General features: G+C 40.1%; 1 long non-coding RNA gene across 3 annotated transcripts in view; it reads left to right on the top strand.

The window, feature by feature from the left end:
* Window positions 1-13: 13 nt before the first annotated feature.
* Window positions 14-8,925, top strand: part of LOC111823194 — a 13,445-nt gene continuing 4,533 nt past the window's right edge. Inside the window, exons 1-3 of one of the 3 annotated variants that reach the window (XR_002826202.1) lie at window positions 14-925; window positions 2,780-2,886; window positions 5,866-5,969. This is a non-coding gene — a long non-coding RNA (uncharacterized LOC111823194). The remainder of the gene's footprint in view (window positions 926-2,779; window positions 2,887-5,865; window positions 5,970-8,925) is intronic. The other 2 variants (XR_002826201.1, XR_002826203.1) reach the window with 2 other exon arrangements.

An 8,925-nucleotide genomic window follows, 5' to 3' on the forward strand; every position in this document is an offset into this window, starting at 1 on the left:
TGGTGCAGGGGCTCGGTTCGCCTCATCCCCACCGGGCGTCGCGGCGGCTCGGCGCGCGGAGGGCTGCGCGTCCTCCCTCCCCAGCTTCAGCCCCGCTCCCTCGCCGGCTGGTGCTGCCGGCTGTCTTCCGTGCAACGCCGGCCGGAGAGGCCACGATCCCGGGGCTCGCTTCGGCGGTGCCGGTGGCCGAGCACCCGGATATCCTGCTGGCACGGGATCAAATGGTGGATGAAGGCGAAGTCACCACCACGCGCCCCCCGAGTCGTTCGACTAAAAATCATCACAAGTAATAACGGAGCTGTCTCTGCGGGTAGATGTCCTGCCAGCCACGTGCCAGTGGACCAGTGGTGACAAAACGAGATGGAGGTCCCGGGCCAAGACTGTGTCCCCGACCAAATGTTGTAACAGAAGTATCGAGGTCCCAGGTGTTTTTGACTCACGTGTAGACATTCCTTCTAATGAAGTCTAATAGCTGCGGGGCTGGCACAGAACTTGGTGGCTGAATGCAGTGTGTCGATGTTTTTAGTTTGGTGGAGTCGACTTGGTGTCGGTCTCACACGTTACAGATATGACTTCTAGAAAGAATCGTTTTTATTAGAAAGTCTCGGGACTCTAATTTCAGGAAGTCATTTTGGGTAAGGTGAATGCCTATAATGAAAGAAGTTGGACCTCTTCCAAGAAACAGGCTGGAAAATTCCCCTCCGGTTATGTCATTGGAAATGCTTTCTGCTTTCTCAGGTCCAGTTCTCCTCCCGCTGCAGTTGTTAAGCTGTGGCTATCCCTGCCCTCAAGATGCGCACAATAGAAATGGGAGACAGAGTCGGGCCCACTCTAGAGAACAGAGAAAAGTCTAAAATAGAGACGGTACAACATGCTCTGGGAAGAAGAAACCAGTTCACCAGGACAGCAGGAGAGGTGTGAAGAGGTGATCCTGTTCAGATGGATTGTAATTGAGGAGCAAGATACCAATAGATAGAGGAGCCTATTGTAGGAAGAGAGGAAAAGGAATGAAGAGGGGGTGGAAACGTGTAGAGATGTATTTAGTAAACAGCAGCTCACAGAGTACAGCGTAGGAAGGTAGTTGGAATGGAGTTAGAAAGGGAAGATAGGATCAAATTGTAAAGGCCTTGCATGCTGAGCGGGGGATTACATTTTGTAGGTAGTAGGGAGTGATGCAAGGCTTTTAAGCAAGGGAGAGACAATATCAAAACTGTGCTTTAAAAAGATAACTGGGAAGAAAATCAAAGATAAGTTGCCAGCCTTCTGAGACCAAAGGCCAGATAAATACTTAGATGGTTGCAGTTACCAGGTGAGAGAATGAGGGCCAGAACTAGGGCTATGGTTCTGGGAATTGAAAGGAAAAGGATAGATTTGAACAGGATTTTGGAAGTAGGGGAAATAATTAAAGCATTTATTTGAATTCATAGGTCTGCAGGCAAATAGGTTTACAATACATACCTATATCAAATCATTATGTTGTACGCCTAAAACTAATACAGTGTTCTAAGTCAATTATATCTTGATAAAACTGGGGGGGGGGGGAGCTGTTACTTAATAAAAAATGATAATATTCATTTTAAATTGAGTATTCATTGAAATCAATTTATTTTCTTTTGCCTTTCTGGAACCCAACTTATTTCTTGTCTGTTAAACTATAAAATTTGTATTTTGCAAACTATTTACCAATTATTACTACTAGAATATTTTTGACATGTAAATTAAATTTGTTTATTAAATTCTTACATATACACCTAATAATTATATCCTGCATCCTTGATTAGTTTTTTTTTTTAATATATTTTATTGATTTTTTACAGAGAGGAAGGGAGAGAGATAGAGAGTTAGAAACATCGATGAGAGAGAGAAACATTGATCAGCTGCCTCCTGCACATCTCCCACTGGGGATGTGCTCGCAACCCAGGTACATGCCCTTGACCGGAATCGAACCCAGGACCCAACAGTCCACAGGCCGACGCTCTATCCACTGAGCCAAACCGGTTTCGGCATCCTTGATTAGTTTTATTATATTTCTCAAATAATAGGATTTCCTCTGCATTCTCAAAGAGATGCCTATCATATTCCTCATTCTCTTACTAGGGACTTGGATTTTAACTCTGCTCTTTTGTAGAGAGAGGAAAAAAAAGATGCTTATCATAACACAAATGTAAATGAAATATGGTAAATATAACATAAAAATTTATAGTTAATAGATAGTGAGTTTTCCACCCTCTATGTTTTCTTTTTTTTAATTTTTTTATTGATTAAGTTATTACATATGTGTCCTTATCCCCACATTATCCCCTATCCCCCCCATTCATGCCCTCGCCCCCCTGTTGTCTGTGTCCATTGGTTAGGCCTATATGCATGCATATAAGTCCTTTGGTTGATCTCTCACCCTTACCCCCACCCTTCCCTCACCCTCTATGTTTTCTGTGCCCAACCTTTCAATCATCGTATCCTAAAGGTTCTTAAAAAAAAAAAAATACAGAAAAATGGTGAGTATTCCAGGTAACTAAATGCTCTCTCACCCACTTTAATTTTAATCCATGTAAGCTGAGATGACCAAGGAATTCTTTCCATAACATACAAATTATACTGTTTTATTTTATTCCAACTCTGTAGTACTTTTTAAAATCATTTTTTTCTTTCTAAAATTTCCCCCCTTTATTTGTTGACATCTCTCTTTTCAGTTCCACTTTTCTTATTCTTAAAATCTGATTAAATAAATAAATAAATAAAAATAAATTCTAATTCATTAATTTTTTATTTTATTTTACAGAAATGATTGGAAATACATGTGTATTTCCAACACAGAAGTTTTTTTTTTTAAGTTCAGGACTTGAAATCTCTAACCACATCTGCCTATTCATCATTCCAGACATTTTGGTAGGTGTTGATTTGTCCCTAATATTTTTATGTTTGCAATAAGCTAAATTCTCCATTAATCAGAATAGTTGATTTAATTTTCTAAAGAACATACAGTATTTTTATAAACTTTAGCTCTTGGTAAAAGTATTTATAAAATGTCTTTGGAATATTTTCAAATGTATATATATTTTTTAAAGTATATTTTATTGATTTTTTACAGAGAGGAAGAGAGAGGGATAGAGTTAGAAACATCGATCAGCTGCTTCCTGCACACCCCCTACTGGGGATGTGCCCGCAACCAAGGTACATGCCCTTGACTGGAATCGAACCTGGGACCTTTCAGTCCGCAGGCCGATGCTCTATCCACTGAGCCAAACCGGCTAGGGCCAAATGTATATTTTTAAACAACCTATCCTTTTAGGGGGCCAGTTTTTATTGTCAAAAATAATAAAATGAAATTCACCATCTTAACCTTTTTAAAACCCTATCCTTTTTTTGTGTGGTTATTTGAGGACGTTGAAGACTAAAGATCAGGATTTAGAAATGGACATAAAATTATAGAGCTAGAAGGGGTTTAGAAGCCATTTTATTAACTAATTTTATGAGAATCATTTAGTTTATTAATCTGGTAAATTAAGCACCAATTGTGCTAGATTCCTGGAGATGCATTGTTATTAAGACATCTGCTTTCAAGATGCTTATGTTCAAATCATCACTGAAATTACTATTAAATGCTATCATCCTTCTTCTAGGCTCCTAGATTCGATGAGTGGGTGTTGTCTTTTGAGTTTCCCTTCTCTGAATTCTCTCACCCATTCTTCATCTTCTTTTTTTTTTTTTTAATCCTCACCCGAGGATATTTTCTCATTGATTTTTAGAGAGTGGAAGAGAGAGGGAAAGACATCGTTTGGTTGCCTCCTGCAGGAGCCCTGACCAGGGCTGGAGGTTGAACCTGCAACCCAGGTACATGCCCTTGACTGAGAATCAAACCCAAAACCCTTCGGTGCACAGGCCGACGCTCTAACTGCTGAACAACTAGCCAAGGCTCAACCATTCTTTATAACCACTGCCACAACCCTACACCAAGTTTAGTTGACAAGGAAGGAGCTTTCTAGGAAGTGGTTGAGGATTTGTTTGTGTTATAAACTGGGGTTTCAGAGTCACAGTTGAATCTATACAAGAAACCTATAATGGCTTCTTCAACTTGAAAAATTCTCTTATACCTTTTAGTTCCATCAAAACCAGATTTTAGCTTAGCAATCCAGTGTTATTGTCAGTGGGAACAAGGATGTAGCCTCCATTCCAATTAGACTTGTCTTTCATTCGTAGACCACCTACATCACTAATTCAAAGCCTCCTCCCCCGACCTGGAATACTGGCTTTCTTTCTTTCTACCCAACTATATCATGTGCCATATTCAAGGTTCTTGTCTTTCATAAAGTACCCAAGAAAATGAGCACCTGGGATCATCTTGCTAGCACTCTGTGGAATTGACTCCTCTGGTGACCACAAATCCGGCACCTACCTTCTGCTGGGCCAAGAGAGCAGGTCCCCTGAGAATTTTTGTGCTTTGGACAAGTGATAGATTGGGGCGATCTCTCTCCAATGGCTAAAGCTTTAACATATACTCAGAAACACTGTGGATGTAGTTCTTCCTTTAGAGAAAACTAATTAGTAGTGAAAGTGAAATTGTCATATAGACAGCAACAGAAACCAAATGTTTTGAAGACTCCTAACACAGTTTGAGCCCTTCCTTCCAGTTGTTCCTAAGGGCCCCCTCTGCAGCCCTGCCATTCTTGACACTTGACTGTTCAATCCTTCTTTGGATTTCATAAGCCAACAAATTCCCCATTTTTTTATAAAGGGGTATTGAGCCTGCAACCTGGGCACGTGCCCTGACCAGGAATTGGACCGTGACCTGGTTCATAGGTTGACCCTCAACCACTGAGCCACCGTGACCAGACAAGATTTTTCAAGGTTACAATATTACCCACCAAACATTGAAACATGACATGCACAAGACTGAAAAAAAATTTAGTAACTTTTATTTTTACAACAAGTAGTGGGTCCCTGGGAAGTAACTGAATGTCCTTGACACTATACTATGGTTAGTCTCTGCTGCTCTAGGCATTTTGTGGAATGCTGGTTTTACCTGTATGGGCATGCAGTCGTAAACAGTGCCAGGGAATGGTGAAACAAGTACAGGGATTTAGTTGGCCTTGTTTGCAATAAGAAATTGTGGAGTTCTTATGAATGCTTTTTGCTTTTTATATGTTGAAATAATTGAATGCAATTGTTTTAAAAATTAGAATAGAATAAATTTGGAGCAAAAACAAAAAAAATATATATGAACTTGATTATTTGGTTTTGGCTCATTCCCAGCATGCAGTGGTTATATTAGGTCATTTCCTTATATGGTCCTTATCAAGTCTTTGAGGAGACCTGATGATTCTCAGAAATGCCACAGGTTCTAATCAAATGAGTGTGTCCAGTAGCTATGAAACTGGACAACCAATGGGTCTGGACTGCCTGTCACTACTTGAGCCAATTAAGCAGAGACAGGGTTGAATCAGATATGAGCATTTTTTCCAATAATGCAGGCAGTATGCGAGAGCAGCAGGTCATATGAAAATATGCTCTGCACCCCCCATAAACCAGCTGCTTATATTGGGTAGGACAAAAATTACATGGGGAAGTCGACAAAAGGAATAAGAATGGGTATAAAGATTACAGGTTATAGGCAATGTAGGCAGGACTCCATTGTTTGGGCAACATGGTTGTTTGTTAATCTTCCCATGATAATAGGATGGGAATGGGCCTCATTCCAAGGTTGATTCCCAGGTCCAAGGTTGACTCCCACGTCCCATGGGCGTAAAACTCCCAGCCAGGTTAGGATGTGCTTTCTTTAATCAGAACAAAACTATCATGGTTAACAGCATGATTAATATTTCTTATAACTATAGCTAATTCCCAATATTCTATTTCTGTCCCTAACAGCTACTCTGTAATGCATTCTTTGGAAATATTTGACTTAAATTATCACTAAGAAGCAACAAGAAAGAGAAACTTCCTTTTTTGGATAGCCAATTTTGATAATAAAGGTAATACTAATTGGATCTCATGCAACATGCACTGCTTGATGTGCTTTACAGATAGTAACTAATTTAATCTTCACAACCCTGTAAAGTATATGTTCTTCCTATCTTCATCCTACATATGAAAAATTGAGGCACAGAAACATTAAAGAATATGCTCAAGTGTGGTGAGCTGTTTCTGTTTCCCGCGACCCGCACGGGAAAACGACAGGTTCTTGAGCGGAGGAGCTGGGGATTAAGAAATTAAAGAAAGACCAAGATACAGAAATAGATTTTAAGCTGGGGCCAGGTGGGCGCCATCCTCTCTGATGGAGAGGCGGCAGAAGCGGCCTGAGCCACACAGCAGGTTTATTTTAAAGGCCTAGATTTACATATCTAGTTCCGCCCCTGCCTGATTAACATGTCCAGCCTTATTGGGGAAGCATGTTCCCAGGGCGTGGCTCTGCCTATGCTCTGAGTTCAGCTGACAATAATTATAAGAAAATGCCTAGGTGCCTCCCAGGCGGCCCTGTTTTTGTTTTTTAAGCTACTATAATAAAAGTAAAATTTTAGACATTAATAGTAGGGCTCTAGAATTAAAACAATTGCAAACAATGCAAATGCAAAAACTAAACTACATACATGTTATCATTTTCAAAATTTGAACGTTAAGAACAAAACTGGCTATTAAATAATAATATGAGAAATTAGAACTATGGACATATTAACATTTTTGCTACTAAATGAATAAAAAGTCTGTTTTGCTGCTGGTGTGTATTTACTCAGAGTCCTTGGACTTGGCTGCAAAAGACTTTGCAGAAGACTGGCAGCTAACAGATGCCAATCTGTTGCGCTTCAGTTGTTAACCTTTTCAGATGACTCCATACTGGCACAACAGTCCCTTGAGTCTTTCAGTTTTCTTCTTCCCCTTTGCTGTCATTAGGGCAGTACTTAGTCCTTTCGAGTGAATGGACACAGGAGCTTGTCCGAGTCCATTGTGGTGACGGATGTAATGCTCTGGCACCCGAATTGGCTGCATTGCTCCTTCTTCCTTGCTCTTGGTCCTGGGCAACCTGCAGCAATGCACAGGTGCTGACTTCTATCATGACAAGGCGTCTTCACCATCTCCATCTCTGAACTATCTCTCCTGTCTTTGTGGCTGGAGCAATCTGGTCAGTTGGGATCTGTTGTTGCAGGAATCCACATGGTCTGGGAGCTGTTCTCTGAAAGTATACAAACATATTCTCGACCAAAGGTTAAAGGAAAAACCTTATTTGGGGTCTTTTCTTTAAAATGATCTTCTCCTGGCTTTCCCTGACATCATGTGTTTTTTTTGGGTGTCTCGCTGTTAGCATTAAATGAAAAATTTTATCTAAATGTAATTTAGTTATAGGATATTTTTCTTTACATGGTATTTTTCCACTATCCCCCCTTTTTTATTTAATTATTAGGATAATTTTGGAAAATTTACAATGCAGTCTAAATAACTTTAAATTCCAACTTTTTGCACAAAAATATGACTGCTTTAGGTGCATAGCATGTTAAGCAATTTTAAAACGAAATGAAAATTTTGGTTAATACCTTTAGAATAATTACTTATTTCAAATTAGCCAAATTTAATTTGAAAACTTGACAACTATTTTACTGTCAAATTTAATATTTTAACAATAATCTTAATTTGCACTGTGAATATTAATTGAAAGGATCAGTTTACGTCTTTGAGGAGGCTTAAGCATTCCTGTTGTTAGGCTAGATTTAAATTTAGAGTCTGTTAAACTAAGCCTTCGTTTTTCTGGGTACCATTTTCAGCTGGACCAAATCTCTTCTGTTATTTGGTTCCTGATCTGGGCTGGGCATGGGAAGCAAGAAGCAGCCATGGGGACGGGAGACCTTCCTCAGAAGGGGCGAGTGTTCAAGCCCCTGCACCATTGGGGGGGTGAGGATCTGTGCCCCACCTCTGTTGAACCCCAAGTTTTCTCCTACTGGCCCCCCGACTGTGCCTGTCTTAGGTCGCCCCTCCCTGAGGGGTCTTACCCGTCTTTGACTACCAGCCGTACTCTCTGGGCCAAGTAGGGTGATGTGAGGTTCAGTTCTGTCTCCTTGTTAACCTATGTCCCTCTGGCCTCCATGCCCAGCAATTGCCTTTGGATCCCCTCGCCTGCTGGCGGGCCCCGGCATTGATCATAGGGAACCCAGGAGAGGGCCCAGCTTACGCCATTGGGCAAGAGACAGATCCATGGTACCAGCTTTTCATGATCTCAGTTTGAACGGAGAGCTCAGATAACAGCTGTAGACAATTGGAATCCTCTTGGCAAAAAAGATCAAGAGAGGTCAACACAGAATGCTTAAGTGCCTTCCCAGGAGGGAATAAATACTTTTATGTCCTTAAATATTAAATTGCTGCCAAACATTTAAAGAATTAATTTGTAAGTTTGTTTGAGATAAATGCACAATATACTGTTTTAAAGCATCAAAATTATTAATGAAACTTGTAGAATAATACCATGTAAGAATATTCTTTGCTCTAGGTCATGACAACTTAATTTTAAACTCAAGGTTTGGAACTAGGAACCTAGTTTTCAAAAAGGCAATTTACAGCCAAATTACAGTTTTGGGTAAATACATTATCTAGAGTCCTTGGGTAATCTAGGTTAAACTTAGGTATGTTATCTAAATTACAGTTTTGGGTCTAGAACCCTTGGGTGACCTGATTAAACTTAGGCATGTTATCTAAATTACAGTTTTGGGTCTCCAGAACACTGAGTTGACACGTTAACTGGAGCCCTCTGACCTTGGGATAGCTGTACTGTCCTTCCCAGGTAAAGGAAAAATGTGTCTTCTAAGGATTCAATTGCTTATAAGGATAGTAATTTAAGTATTATTTTTTTTAAAGGCAAAGCAAGTACATTTAGTATTTAGTATACTTCTGATTCACAAGGGGCAAATGTTGCCCCACCTCTAGCCTAATTTTAAAATGCAGCAG

This window comes from Myotis lucifugus, unplaced genomic scaffold, assembly GCF_000147115.1.
Source record: "Myotis lucifugus unplaced genomic scaffold, Myoluc2.0 scaffold_419, whole genome shotgun sequence".
In the NCBI taxonomy this organism is placed as follows: Eukaryota; Metazoa; Chordata; class Mammalia; order Chiroptera; family Vespertilionidae; genus Myotis; species Myotis lucifugus.